Genomic DNA, 16,450 nt, shown 5'->3' on the forward strand with positions numbered 1-16,450 from the left:
TGACTGATACATAGTAGACATTATATAAAGGTTTCTTTTCTTTTCCTTCCCTTCCCCTCTCCTATTTTCTGTCATCTTTAAATATTATTGACAGTGATTTAACAATTACTTTTGCCATAGTTTTCAAAATCTGAGAACATAGTTCCTTAGTGTCAAATGACTTGAACTCACTAAAGAGATCTAACTCCCATGTTAAGAGTATCAACTGTCAATTAAGTCCCCCCTCACTGTTGTTTCCATTTCCCTATGTTCATTATATTTTTAAACAGGCGAAGGTATTTGAAGAGGGACTGGGCAAATGAAAATTTTAAGGTACAATAGAAAACAAATCAGTTGAAGAGAAAAACCTAGAGCTTTTTGAAGACTGATGTAGATGCACAAAGAACTCACCAGCCAACTTCAACTTCTAAACAGAAATATACAGAAAGAAGGCAACAGAGGCTGATTCCAAAACAACAGAATTCTGAAGAGTCAGCATTGACTGAAGTTGGAAAGAAACATTAAAAATAAATTTTGATTCTCTTAAGACTAGATAGACTATCCCAAGTGAAGGGGATATTGATAACTGAAGTCTCATTTTACTACTGTTTTTTTTTCTGCCAAAAATGATTTTTGGATGGAAAAGAAAAGAAATAAAATAACTAACAGGTTGCTGAAGCCTACAATTTGTAAGGAAATGGTAAAAAAAAAAAAAGCACTTAGCTATCATTTTGATAAATTGCATACTTGGATAATAAAATAATAAGCATATGTGATCAACAAACACCTGCTATTAACATTTAAAAGATCATATGCAAGAGAGATGTCATCCACAAAAATTAACTACATAAAACACTGAACCATCAAAGCATACTGCGAGCCACTTGTTCAACAAAAAGAATCAAGAGCTGGGGAGTTTGAAGCTCATCCTGACAATTATGTACTCCATCTCAATGAGTAGAATGCAAAGAAAGAAATTAGAATTATTAGGGAGTAGACAATCTTCTCTTCTTTAGATTTGCTGCTTGCTTATTGGTTGTGATACCTTATCAGAGACTATGAATTTACAAATCAGAACTGGTTCTGAGACTCCATTTACTGGCAAACCCAATTATTTTCCATTTAACTAGCTAGGTTTCATTGAATCCTTGTCATGTATCCTATGCATGATAGTCACTTCTCAGAGAAATGGGTAGAATTTGCTTAATTGTATATAGCATTTGCCTCTCAGTTTAGTAACAATAAAATCAACAGATAATATGGAAGAAAGCATCTATTGTATAAAAACAGGCTTCCTTAGGCCACTCTGAATCCAGTACTTATAGGAAAGGAACAGTTCAGTTTGTTTAGCCTTGCTATGACTGACCTTCCTGTGAGTGGGCAAAGTTGGGTAGAAATGACAATAATTTTCAACAGATGTTGCACTCATACTATCCAGGAGGGTTGATCATTAGATGAAGACATAGGAACTCTACCTAGTTACACAGCTCCTCTTTCAATGCATGGAGAATAGATATTATAATAATATGTTATTGTAATGCTTATTAGATCTCATAGTGAAACTAATAACAACTAGTGTTTTTCTATTTGATGCCATATTGCTGGCAGAGACCTAAGATTGACCTCATTAATTTTAGTTATATATTGGTGAAGAAAGGATAAAGAATTCAATGGTAGGCGTTGGCCAGGAAAATGCTTTTGTTACTATTCTTCCCAAGGTCTCTGACCTTGATTTTTTCAGTTACTATTTCAAATGATCAAGACACATGATATATTCCATCTCTAAATCCTTTATTTTGCTCCTGCCACCTTTTTTTGTTTCTTTTCTTCGTATAATCTTTTGCTGCCCATTGGATGACCAAATCCCAGTTACTTTGTACTCATAGGAAGGAATGAAGAATTCAAGGGGATTTATATATGAAATAAATTACAAAAAGCATAGAAAAAAAGGAGCAAACTACTTTGGTAAAAAAAAAAAAATACTGAACTCCTGCTTGAAATTCAGAGCATGAAACATAAAAATGGATGCAGAGTTTGACCAAATGAGTTTCTTTTCAAGCCTCATTAGTAACAAATTGAGGTGTGTGATCTGTTGGAGGGTATAAGATCTTAGACTGTATCTACATGATGTCAAAACAGCTTGAATATTCCAGTTAGCTCAGTGGAATAACTGACTGGTTTTTTCACTGGGTTAGTGAACCTAGTCATTTAGAACAGTTGATTCTTATGTAGACACAGCTCTGATGGAAGTCAATAATTCCCTAAAAGATGCAGTTGAAATTAAGTGAAATCTGGTTTGCCTATAATCTGGATTTTTCACCAGACCAAGCTTGAAAAATTCTTAACAAATTATAGAGAACAGAGTTTGCCTTTTAAATCAATTTAACAAAATAACAAAGACTCTCTGAAGTTCCCAATAATGGAAAATCATTTTCAAGATGCCCAATCACTCATATTATAACAAGCACACAGGCCAGCTATTTTTGTCCAGAAAGATGTCACATGGCTAAATCTATTCCCTGACATCTCCAGGAGAAGAACAATGATTTGTATGCAAAATCAATTATAGTTGAAAATGCTTAGATCAGAACAAGATTTGGAACAGAGCTTCCAGAGATTTTCTCTTTTTAAATTTTTTTTCTCATTAGCATTTTATTTTTCCAAATACATGCAAAGATAGTTTTCAATGCTCATTTTTGTAAGATTTTGTGTTCCTTATCATTTCTCTTGCCTGTAAGACAGCAAACAATCTAGTATAGGTTAGACACATGCAGTCTTTTTAAACATATTTCCATATTTTTCATGTTATACAAGAAAATTCAGACCAAAGGGGAAAAGATCATGGGAAAGAAAGTAGACACATAAATAAAAGCAGGTGAGACTACTATGTCTCTACCCATATTCAGTCTCCATAGTTCTCTCTCTGGATGCAGAAGGCATTTTCCATCCCATGTCTATTGGAATTGCCTTGGATCACTACATTGCTGAGAAGAACCAAATCCATCATAATTGATCATTACAAAATCTCCCTGTGTCCAATACTCTCCCTGTTTTGTTCACTTCACTTAGCATCAATTCATGTCAATCTTTGTAGGTTTTTTTGAAATGAGCCTGTTAATCCTTTCTTATAGAACAATAATATTCCATTACATTCATATACCATAACATATTCAGCCATTCCCCAATTGATGAGCATCCATTCAGTTTCCAATTCTTTACCATTACAAAAAGAACTACTATAAACATTTTTGCATATGTGGATCCTTTCTCCTCTATTAATGTCTTTGAGATACAGACCAAAGAATGAGAAAACTGAATCAAAGAGTATACAAAGTTTTATAGCCCTTTGGACATATTTCCAAATTGCCCTCCAGAATGTTTGGACCATTTCATAACTTCACCAACAATACATTAATGTCCAAGTTCTCCCATATCCCCTCCAATATTCATCATTACTTTTCCCCTTCATTTTAGCCAATCTGAGAAATGTGAAGTGGTACCACAGAATTGTCTTAATTTGCATTTTTTCTAACCAAAAGTGATTTAGAGCATTTTTTTTTCATATGACTAGAAATGGCTTTAATTTCTTTAACTGAAAATTTTAACTGTTTTCTCAAGCCAATTCAGTGAAATATCTGGTTTAATTCTCTTTTTTGTTGGCTTATCTTTTTTCCTTTTTTTTTTAAATTAAAACTTTTTATTTTTGATGACCACTGTTTTATAATATAGTTTTAGATCTGGTACAGCTAGGTCACTTTCATTTGTATTTTTTTCATTGTTTTCCTTAAGATTCTTGACCTTTTGTTCTTCCAGATGAACTTTGTTATTATTTTTTCTAGATCAAGAAAATAATTTCTCGGGAGTTTGATTGGTATGGAACTGAAAAAATACATTAATTTAAATAGTATCATCATTTTTATTATATTTGCTTGGCCTACCCATGAACACTTGATATTTTCCCAAGTGATTAGATTTGACTTTATTTGTGTGGAAAGTGTTTTATAGTTGTGTTCATATACTTCCTAACTTTGCCTTGGCAGGTAGATTCCCAAATATCTTATAGTATCGACAGTTATTTTAAATGGAACTTCTCTTTGTATCTCTTACTATTGGACTTTGTTGGTAATATATACAAATGTTGATGATTTATATGGATTTATTTTATATCCTACAACTTTGCTGATGTTGTGAATTGTTTCTAGTAGTTTTTTTGTTGATTCTCTAGGGTTTTTGTAAATATACCATCAGATCATCTGCAAAGAGTGAGAATTTGATTTCCTCGTTAGCTATTCTAATTCCTCTAATCTCTTTTTCTTCTTTTATTGCCAAGGCTAATATTTCTAATATAATATTGAATAGTAATGGTAATAGTGGGCAACCTTGTTTCACCCGGATCTAATTGTGAACAGTTCTAGGTTATCCCCATTGCATATGATGCTTTGTAATGATTTTAAATAGATGCTACTGATTATTTTAAGGAAAATTCCATTTATTCCTATATTCTCTAGTGCTTTTAAAAGGAATGGATATTGGATTTTATCAAATGCTTTTTCTGCAACTATTGAGATAACCATTTGATTTTTGTTAGTTTGGTTATTGATAAATTCAATATGCTAATAGTTTTCTAATACTATTCCTGGTACAAATTCTATTTGGTCATAGTGTATTATGCTGGGAATGACTTTCTGTAATCTCTTTGCTAATGTTTTATTTAAGATTTTTGCATCAATATTCATTAGGGAGATTGGTCTATAGTTTTTATTCTCTGTTTTCATCCTACCTGGTTTAGCTGTCAGCACCATATCTGTGTCATAAAAGGAATTTGGTAGGACTCCTTCATTCCCTGTTTTTTTAAATAGTCTATATAACATTGGAGTTAATTGTTTTTTAAATGTTTGGTAGAATTCATATGTAAATACATCTGGTCCTGGGGATTTTTTCTTAGAGAGTTGATTAATAGCTTATTCTATTTCTTTTTCTAAAATTAGACTATTTAAATATTTCCTTTTCTGTTTATCTTGGCAATCTATGTTTTTGTAGGTATTCCTCCATTGCACTTAGGTTATCAAATTTCTTGGCATAAAGTTGGGCAAAGTGATTCCTAATCATTGTTCTAATTTCCTCTTCATTGATGGAAAGTTCTCCCTTTTCATTTTTGAGATTACAATTTGTTTTTCTTCTTTGCTTTGTCTAATTAAATTAACTAAAGTTTTATCTATTTTGTTGATTTTTTTCATAAGACCAACTGTAAGGTTCTTGGTGGGTTTTCTGGAGGTCTCTGGGAGCAGCCTTCGGTTCAGTCAAGTAATCACCACAAGAATAGCCAGATGTTGAAGTCCAAATCCTTTATCATCTCCTTCACAATCTAGTTTCCTTGCCTGGGTCCTGGGTTAACTTTCTTAGAGGCATTCCGGAGTTTTGGTTTCAGTGGAGAAGCTAAGTAGGACAGGCCTGCCACCATGGTGTTATGAGATGAAGATGAATGAATCTGGCTTTGGGTCTCTTCTGAGAATGTGTATGGCTCTTCTCAGTCTCACTCTGAGCCCTTCTAAGTCTGTCTCTGGCTCTGAGTCCCAGCTTATATGTTCTACACTGAATATAAACCAATCATTATATCACCAGAATACCATTATTTTTGTAAGATTAGATCAATCATACTGAACTTAGAAAACCATTAAGCACCATGCTAAACGAGATATCCACTGTCTTTATCAATTCCACTGACTTAAAATCTTGTAAGAATCCTTGTTTCAGAGTGCTGGCCCATAACTACCAATTCAGTTTTATTTATTAATTAAATAGTTTTCTTACTTTTAATTTTATTAACCTTCCCTTTTATTTTCAGAATTTCAAATTTGATATTTAATTGGGCTTTTAAATTTGTTCTTTTTCTAGCTTTTTAGTTGTAAACCCAATTCATTCATCTTCTCTTTCTCTATTTTATGCAAGCAAGCATCTAGAGATATAAAGCTTCCCCTTATTATCATTTTGGCTGCATCCTATAAATTTTGGCATGTTGTCTCATTATTGTCATTCTCTTGGATGAAATTATTGATTGTGTCTATGATTTGTTGTTTCATCCACTCATTCTTTAGGGTCAGATTATTTAGTTTCCAATTAATTTTTGGTTTATTTTTTCAGGTTCTTTATTATACGTGATTCATATTGCATCATGATCTGAAATAGATGCATTTGCTACTTCTACCTTTCTGTATTTAATTTTGAGGTTTTTATGTCCTAATATATGTCAAATTTTGTATAGGTTCCATGCACTGCCAAGAAAAAAAGTATATATTTTTTCTGTCTCCATTCAAATTTTCTCCACAGATCTATTATGCCTACCTTTTCTAAAATTCTATTTACCTCTTTAAATTCTTTCTTATTTATTTTGTGGTTCAATTTATCTAGTTCTGAGAGAGCAAAGTTGAGATTCCCCCATTAGTATAGTCTTGTTGTCTATTTCTTCTTTCAGTTCTCTTAACTTTTCCTTTAGGAATTTGAACACTATACCACTTGGTTTATATGTTTAGTATTGATATTACTTCATTATCTATGGCATATTTTAACAAGACACAATTTCCTTTCTTATCTCTATTAATTAGATCTATTTTTGTTTTTGTTTGCTCTGAGAACAGGATCACTATTCCTACTTTTTTACTTCACCTGAAGCATAATAAATTCAGGTCCAGCCTTTTACCTTTACTCTGTGTGCATCATTCTGCCTTAAATGTGTTTCTTGTCAACAACATATTGTAGGATTCTGGCTTTTAATTCAGTTTACTCTCCACTTCTGTTTTATGTGTGAGTTCATCTTATTGACATTCACAGTTAAAATAACTAATTCTGTATTTCACATCATTTTATTTATCCCCAAGTTATGCTTTTCTCTTTCCTTTCTCCCTTTCCCTTCTCCATAGTATTTTGCTTCTGACCACCATCTTCTCCAAACAGCTCTCCCTCTTTATAGCCCCCTCCACTTTTCTTATATCTTTCCCCTACTACTTCTGTTTTCCCTTCTATTAACTTTCTCCTTTCCTTTCCCCTTTCCCCTCCCATTTCCCTATAGGGTGTAGCCAGTTTCTCTGTGGAGCCAAATCTGTCTGATATTCTCTCTTTGAGCCAAATCTGATGAAAGTAAGATTCACACAATGATCATCTCCATCTCTTCTTTCCCTCAATAATAATAGGTTTTCTTTACCTCTTCATGAGATGTAATTTCACTCATTTTACCTTCATTTTCCTTCTTTTCAAGTACAATCCCATTTCCACCTCCAGTTTCTATTTTTTACATTATCACAATAAAATCAAACTATACCTGCACTCTCTAAGTATACCCATAACAGAGATATAGTTCTCAAGAATTCTTTCTTTTTTACCTTTTTATGCTTCTCTTGAGTTCTGTATTTGGAAATCAAATTTTTGTTCAGCTCTGCTCTTTTCATCAGAAATAAATGAAATTCACCTGTATCATTGAATATCCATCTTCTTCCATGAAAGATGATGCTAAATTTAGCTGGATAATTGATTCTTGTCTACAATCCAAGTTCCTTTGCCTTTTGAAACATCAGATTCCAGGCCTTTCTATCCTTTAAAATGGAAACTGCTAGATGCTTGGTAATTCTGATTGTGGCTCTTTGATATTTTAATCATTTCTTTCTGACTGCTTGCAATATTTTTTCCTTGGTCTGATAATTCTGAAATTTAACTCTGTTATATATCTGGAGTTTTCATTTTGGGGAGGTGATAGGTGAATTCTTTCAATGGCTATTTTTCCTAGGACATCAGGAAAGTTCTCTTTGATGATTTCCTGAAAGATAATGTTTAGGCTCTTTTTTTCATCATGGTTTTCAGAAAATCCAATAATTATTAGATTGTCTCTCCTAGATCTATTTTCCAGTTCAGTTGTTCTGCCACTGAGGTATTTTAAATTTTCTTTTATTTTTTCATTTTTTTTGTTTTGTTTGACTAATTCTTGATGTCTCATTGAGTCATTCATTTCAATTCATTCAGTTCTAACTTTTAGCGAATTATTTTTTTCAGTTACCTTTTAGTTCCTTTCGCATTTGGCTAATTGGATTTTTAAATGAGTTGTTTTGTTCAATGGATTTTTTTTCCATTTCACAAATTCTGTTTTTCAAAGAGTTGTCTTCTTTTTCCATTTTGTCAAATCTGGTTTGTAAGAAGTTATATGCTTTTTACCATTTTGTCAAGTCTACTTTATAAGGACTTATTTGCTTTTCCCATTTCACTAAGTCTATTTTCAAGAAGTTTTCTTCAGATAATTTCTGTGTTTTCTTTTCCAAACCATTTTATAGAGTTTTCATTTCCTTTCCCTATTTTTTCTAACTCTCTTTTAAGGTCTTTTTTGAATTCTTCCAAGAGAGTCTTGTGAGATGGGAACCAATTCATATCACTCTTTGGACCTTCATCTGGAGATGATCTGCTTTTAATGACCTCAGGGTTTGAAATCTGTTCTTCTCTTTCTCCATAAAAAGTGTCTATAGTTAGGATTCTTTTTGTTTTTTTGCACATCATTTTTAAAGATTGAGGGTAGCTTTTAGGGTAAAGAAGAGATTGCCTAAGCTTCTTCTATAAGCAACAGTGTCTGTGGAAATGTGAACAAGACATAAGATACATCCAGCATTGGAAATTAGTCAGCACTGACCAGGCACAACCTATGCATTTCTAGCTTTTATTCATCCCTAAATGCTCAATGAAAGGTTAAGTCATGGTCCTTAGAGCTTTCTTTTAGATCTCTTTATTTTTTTATGGATACTAACATAGACTGTGGATTGTACATTAATTATCCCATTTTCAACTGATGGCTAGTTCACTTCCTTTTAAAAACATGGTTGGAGGGGGCTTCAGTAACCATCTAATCCAACCCTTAGTGAAGGAGCAATTTTTTTTTTATTATATGTTCAACAAATGGTCATCTGATAGAAGACCTCTTACAACTACAAGGTCATTACTTATCAAACTAACCCATTCAACATTTGGACACTTTTAATTTTAGGAACTAATTTTTTTTTTAATTTTTAGCCAAAGTCTTCTCTGTAACTTTTATTTATTGGTCCTAGAATTGTCTGCTGGAGCCAAGGAGAATAATTCCCTTTATACATGATAACTCTTGAAAAATTCAAAAATAGTCTTCCTATCTCTCTTTAATTTAAACATTTGCTATTCCTTCAGACTGTCCACATATGGTCTAATTTCAACTAAGTGTGATTTTTAAAAAATCTTTTGTTTATTTGAGAAGCAAATACATCATCCAAAAAGATGAAGGTTTTCAAAGTATCCTGGGGAAAAATTCATTTGCTAACATGGGATTTGCTATTTTGCCTCTTTAATGTCTGCAAATGAATGAATGAATGAACAAATTGAAAGGCATTTGTTAAATGCTTATTATGTGTTAGGCACTGAGCTAAACATAGGAAATACAAACATGAAAACAAAGACAGCTCTTTATCTTATGGAACTCATGTTCTAATGGAGGAAGTAGTACATAAAAGGAAATGGTGACCAAGAAGGGGCAGTTGGAAAGTGAAAATAATAATTAGTGGAATAAAGGTAATAGATTGAATTATCCATATAGAAACAATGGGAATATCAAGTTGATCAGAATTGCTTGAGAAAGCCAAGGGTAACTCTAAAAAATAGGGGGTGAGGTAAGACATGCCTGTGATGATCTCTGCTTTCACTTTTTAAAAATTAGATTTGCATTAATGTTTATTATATAACCATTTACTTAGAGTGTAGTTGCTACTAGATGTTAAGGAAATAAGCAGGGGAGGGTGATTCTTTTTCCAGCTTCTGAAGTTGTCCCTTCAAGCCCAGAACATTGTTTGATGTAAAACTTATATCAAGGAGGCAGAAAACCAGAAAGCTGAGGTACACCATGAACACTAGAAGTACCAAAAAGGTTTTGTTTTTATTTAAATTTTGAAACTATGTTTGAGGCATGATGAAGATAAAAGGATTGAGAATAGGATGTTATTAGATGATGCTGTGATGACTGAACTCAACTCGCTTACTTTCTCTTCTTCTTTTAAGGAACATGATCTTTGACTAGAAAGATAGAACAAAAGAGATTATCAAAACAGAAATCAAATAAAAGTAAAGAGACAGACCATACTGTGTTGCTGCCTTTGAGGAGTTTGTCATTAGATTTAGAAGATTTATGTCTTTAGCATCTGAAAAAATTGATAGATATTACTGCTGATTTGATATTCACTGCTGGGTTATGCCAAAGGAACACTTTCCTGAGACTACTTCCCCAACACTCATTTGAATGAACATTTTGCAGTTTTTGTCTTTTCTTCTAATAAAATTCAGTCTACAATTATGCAGAGAATTTCATGAAGTAAAAGATTAAGAGCCATTTTGTAATACACAGGTGGTCAAAGGTTATAAGTAAATTTTAATAATATGAAAGTCAAATTATTAACAACCATCTGAAAACCCTTTTTAATATTACCACTGGTCAGAGAAATATAAAATTAAAACAATTATGAGACATTAGCTTATACCCATCTAAGTATCTAAGTAGCTAAGGTGGTAAAACAATAAAATTCAATATCAGAGTATCTGTGGGAAGACATTCTGGAAATCAATTTGGAACTATCCAAAAACATTTACTAAATTGATCATTTTTTCTTTCCTATAGATCTCCAAGTTTATGACTGAATTGTAGCTAGAAAAGACCCACATATTTAAAAACAAATAATAATAATTTAAAGTTATAAAAAGATGGAAACAAAATTAGTGTATGATAACGAGAAAATGGTTGGAGAAGTCATGATATGTGAATATAGTAGAATATTATTGTGTCATAACAAATGAAACATGTGAAGAGTTCAGAAAAATGTGGGCAAAAGTACAAAATGATGTGAAATCAAGAATGTCAGTCAAAGAAATAATTCCTTATTCAAAGACAACAGAAACCTAAGTAAGACAATATCAGTACAATTTAGTTCAAAGATGATAGGTAGTGTCTCATTATTTATTAAAGTTAAAGGCTATTTCCTTTTCAATTCTATTAATAATGAATAAATCAATCTCAGTCTTTCTATTGAGCAATTTTTTGGGGAAATATATTTCATTGAGGATTTGATTGGATGTTTGTTGAGAGGCATCTGTTGCAATTAAACAAATATGTTTTTAAGAGAGAGAAAAAAGTAACTTAATGACCATAAAGATTTATGATCTCTGAATGACAAATTGTGAAATGCTTCTTTATGACTTCATAGATCCCTTTGATTTCTTTGATGAATTTTGTTTTACCATGAATTTCTCCAGATTGGTCAGTATCTGGCTCTTGTGGCAAATTCCATATTAGAACTGCATTTAATTGACTGCATTTAACTGACTGCAATTCATAATTTTTGTTAAAAATACCCTTTGTAAGCTATGAAAGTCTCTGACGTTTTGGCTTTTTTTTTTCAACTTAACGAAATAAGAAAGAATGAAATCATTGTGAGTCTTGTTCCCAATTTCATTTGCTAAATATCATGAAAGATCTACAATTCAGCAAGAGAATTTACAGCTGCTGGAATTTTACTTCTAAATCAGTGCTACTCATTATAGCAATTAGAATGAAGGCTTTTTCAGTTTGAAGAATTTTTTTTAAAAATTATGGTTGAAACTTAATAAGTTTTCCTAGCCAGGTCAATCCTTTCATTTGATGGCATTTTTTTTTGCCCCAGAAAAATAACTATATGGTGATTCAGAAAGATGAGTTTAAGTCTGGTCTCAAATACTTAGCAGTGTGACCTTGGGCAAAACCTTAATTTCTGCCTGCTTAACCTAACAACTGATCAAGCATGTTTCTTAGCCAGTACCAAATGGTTTTGATGATCTTTAATTTATAATATAGTTTTAGATCAGGTACAGCTAGGCCACCTTCATTTGCTTTTTTTTTTCCCATTAATTCCCTTGAAATTCTTGACCTTTTGTTCTTCCAGATAAATTTTATTGTTACTTTTTCTAAGTCAGTAAAGTAGTTTCTTGGGAGTTTGATTAGCACTAAATAAATAGATTAGTTTAGTTAGTATTGTCATCTGTATTATTTGCTTTACCTATTCAAGAGCACTTGATATTTTCTAATTGTTTAGATCTGACTTTATTTGTGTGGAAAGCATTTTGTAGTTTTGCTCTTATAGTTCCTGAATTTCCTTTGGCAGATAAATTCCCAAATATTTTATCTGATTGACAGTTGTTTTAAATGGAATTTCTCTTTGTATCTCTTGCTGTTGGATTTTGTTAGTAATGTATAAAACTACTGAAGATTTATGTGATTTTTTTTTTTGTATCCCACAACTTTGCTAAAGTTGTGGATTATTTCTTATAGTTTTTTTAGTTGATTCTCTAGAGTTATCTAAGTATACCATCGTATCATCTGCAAAGAATGATAATTTGGTTTTCTCATTACCTACACTAATTCCTTTAATCTTTTTTTCTTCTTTTATTGTCCAAGCTAACATTTCTAACACAATATTGAATAGTAATGGTGATAGTGGGCAATCTTGTTTCATCCTTGATCTTATTGGGAATGATTCCAGTTTATCCCCATTACATATGATGCTTGCTGATGGTTTCAAATAGATGCTACTGACTGTTTTAAGGAAAAGTCCATTTATTCCTATACTTTCTAGTATTTTTAATAGGAATGAGGATTGGATTGTATCAAATGCTTCTTCATCTTTTGAGATGATCCTATAGTTTTTGTTAATTTGGTTATTGATATAGTCAATTATGCTAATAGTTTTCCTAATATTGAACCAACCCTGCATTTCTGGTATAAATCCTACTTGGTTGGGGGGTATGATCCTGGAGATGATTTTATGTAATCTCTTTGCTAATATTTTATTTAAGATTTTTGCATCAATATTCATTAGGGAGATTGGTCTATAATTTTTGTTCTCTGTTTTCATCCTACCTACTGATACCTTTAGGTATCAGTACCATGTCTATGTCATAAAAGGAGTTTGGTAGGAGTCTTTTGTTCCCTGTTTTTTTCAAATAGTTTATATAGTATTGGAGTTAATTGTTCTTTAGGTGTTTCATAGAATTTACATGTAGTGGTCCTGGAGATTTTGCTTAGGGAGTTGATTAATAGCTTATTCTATTCCTTTTCTAAAATGGGACTATTTAAGTAATTTATTTCCTCTTCTGTTAATCTGGGCAATCTACGTTTTTGTAGGTATTCCTCCATTTCACTTAGGTTATCAAAGTTATTGGCATAAAGTTGGACAAAGTAATTCCTAATTATTGTTCTAATTTCATCTTCATTGGTCAAAATTTCTCTTTTAATTTTTGAGACTAATAATTTGATTTTCCTCTTTCCTTTTTCTAATCAAATTAATTAATACTTTATCTATTTTGTTAGTTTTTTTTTAATAAAATCAACTCTTAGTTTTATTTATTAATTCAATAGGTTTTTTTACTTTCAATTTTATTTATCTCTCCTTTTATTTTTAGAACTTCAAGTTTGGTATTTTATTTGAGGTTTTAAATTTGTTATTTTCCTAGCTTTTTAATTGTAAGCCAGATTCATTCATCTCTCTCTCTGTTTTATGCAAGTAAGCATCTAGAGATATAAACTTTCCCCTTATTGCTATTTTGGCTGCATCCTATAAATTTTGATATGTTGTCTCATTATTGTCATTCTCTTAGATGAAATTATTAATTGTTTCTATTTTGCTGTTTTACCCATTCATTCTTTAGGATGAGATTATTTAATTTCCAATAACTTTTTCATCTATTTTCCCCTGACCTTTTATTGAATGTGATTTTTATTGCATCATAATCTGAAAAATATAGATGTATTATTTCTTCCTTTCTGCATTTGATTTTGAGGTCTCTATGTCCTAATACATGGTCAATTTTTGTATAGGTTCCATGAAGTGACAAGAAAAATGTGTACTCCTTTCTGCCTCCATTCAATTTCTCCAAAGATCTATCATACTTAACTTTTCTAGTATTCTATTTGCCTCTTTAACTTCTTTCTTATTTATTCTGTGGTTTGATTTATCTAATTCTGAGAGAGCAAGGTTGAGATCTCCCACTATATAGTTTTGCTGTCTATTTCTTCTAGCAGCTCTCTTAACTTCTTTAGGAATTTCCATACTATACAATGTGGTGCATATATGTTTAGTATTGATATTGCTTCATGATCTATGGTACCCTTTAGTAACATATAGTTTCCTTCCTTATCTCTTTTAATTAGGTCAGTTTTTGCTTTTGCTTGATCTGACATCAGAATGGCTACTCCTGCTTTTTTTTTTTTTTTTACTTCTGTTAAAGCATAATAGATTCTGCTTCCCTGTATGTATCACTCTGCTTTAAATATGTTTCTTGTAAACAACATAATATAAGATTCTGACTTTTAATCCAGAATCCTATCTACTCATTCTTTATGGGGGAGTTCACTCCATTCATATTTATAGTTAAAACTACTAATTCTATATTTCCTGCCATCTTATTAACCCCAAATTATACTTTTTTCTTTCCCTTTAGCTCATCCCCAATATTTTACTTATGAGCACCACTTGCCTCAAACAGCCCTCCGCCTTTAGAGTCCCTTCTCTTTTCTTATACATTTCCCCTATTATTTCTGTTTTCCCTTCTATTTAGCCTACCCCTTTCCTTTTTTCCCTTTCCCTTCACACTCTTCTATAAAGTGAGAGTAGTTTGTAAAAATATGTCTAATATTTTCTCTTTGAGCCAAATCTGATAAGAGTAAGATTCACACAATGTTCATTCCCCTCTCTTTTTTTTTCCCTGCAATTGTAATAGGTTTTCTTTGCCTGTTCCTGAGATGTAATTTCCCTCATTCTACCTCCACTTTCCTCTTTTTTCAGGTACAACCCCCTTTCCACCTGTAGTTTCTTTTTTATATTATAACAGTAAAATCAAATTATACACACATTTTCTATATAGCAGAAATACAATTCTCAAGAGTTCTTTTCTTTTTACCCTTTTATGTTTCTCTTGAGTTCTATATTTTGAGGTCACATTTTTTTTTGTTTAGCTCTTGTCTTTTCATCAGAAATAAATGGAATTTACCTGTTTCCTTGAATGTCCATCTTCTTCCCTGAAAGAAAATGCTCAATTTGGCAGGGTAGTTTATTCTTGGCTGCATTTTAAGTTCTTTTGCCTTTCAGAATATCAGATTCCAGCCCTTTGGTCCTTTAAGGTGGAAGCTGCTAAATCATGGATAATTCTTCTTGTGGCTTCTTGGTATTTGAATTTTTTTTCTGGCTGCTTGTAATATTTTTGCCTTGGTCTGATAGTTCTGAAATTTAGCCACAATATTCCTTGGAATTTTAATTTTGGGGTCTCTTTCAGGAGGTATTTGGTGAATTCTTTCAATGGCTATTTTACCTTCTGATTCTATGACATCCAGGCAGTTCTCTTTGATGATTTCCTGAAAAATAGTGTCTAGGCTCTGTTTTTCACCTTGGTTTTCAGGAAGTCCAATAATCCCTAGATTGTCTTTCCTGGATGTATTTTCTAGGTTAGTTGTTTTCTCAAGTAGGTATTTTACAATGTTTTTTCTATTTTTTTCATTTTTTTTGGTTTTGTTTGACTGATCCTCATTGAGTCATTCATTTCCATTTGTTCAGTTCTGATTTTTAGTGAATTATTTTCTCCATTTACTTTTTTTTGTATTTGTCCAATTGAAAATTTAAATTAGTTGTTTTAGTCTATGGACTTTTTTTCCCCATTTCACAAATTCTGTTTTTCAGGGAGTTGTTTTCTTTTTCTATTTTGTCAAATCTATCTTTTAAGGAGTTATATGCTTTTCCTATTTCACTAAGTCTATTTTGTAGTGAACTTTCTTCAGATAATTTCTGTGTTGCCTTTTCCAAACCCTCTTGTAAAGTTTTCATTTTCTTTTGCCATTTTTCTTCTAGCACTCTCTTAATATCCTTTTGAAATTTCTTCTAGGAAAGACTTGTGTGATGGGAACCAATTTATATCACCCCTTGAGGCTTAAATCTGCTTTTATTCTCCTCAGGGTTTGAAGTCTGTTCTTCTTTTTCACTATATAAGCTATCTATGGACAGAGTGCCTTTTGCTTTTTATTAATTTTTTTTAACATTTGGGTGGGTTTTTAGGGCAAGGGAAGGTCCATCTTTCCTCTACAAGCAGCGCAGTTTTGCTGGTCCATGTTTACTATCTTCTGGTGTTGGGAGGGTGTGGTCAGGTCTCATAGACTTTTGGCATTTTGGGGTTCACTATTTACCTTTTGTGTTTGTTTTGGATGTTTTATAACTTCTCTACTTATCTACTGGCTTGCAACCAGGGCAGAGTAGCCAACACTGCTGTAAATTTTTCCCTGTAGATTCTCCATTTGCCAATCCCACACCACCTCTGGTCTGCACTGCCTGCACTAGCATCTATGCTTGGTCTGCTTGCCCTTGGATCACTTCTTCCATGCCCGATTAAAATAGATCTTATTTTCTAA

Source organism: Antechinus flavipes, chromosome 1 (assembly GCF_016432865.1).
Source record: "Antechinus flavipes isolate AdamAnt ecotype Samford, QLD, Australia chromosome 1, AdamAnt_v2, whole genome shotgun sequence".
Classification (NCBI taxonomy): Eukaryota; Metazoa; Chordata; class Mammalia; order Dasyuromorphia; family Dasyuridae; genus Antechinus; species Antechinus flavipes.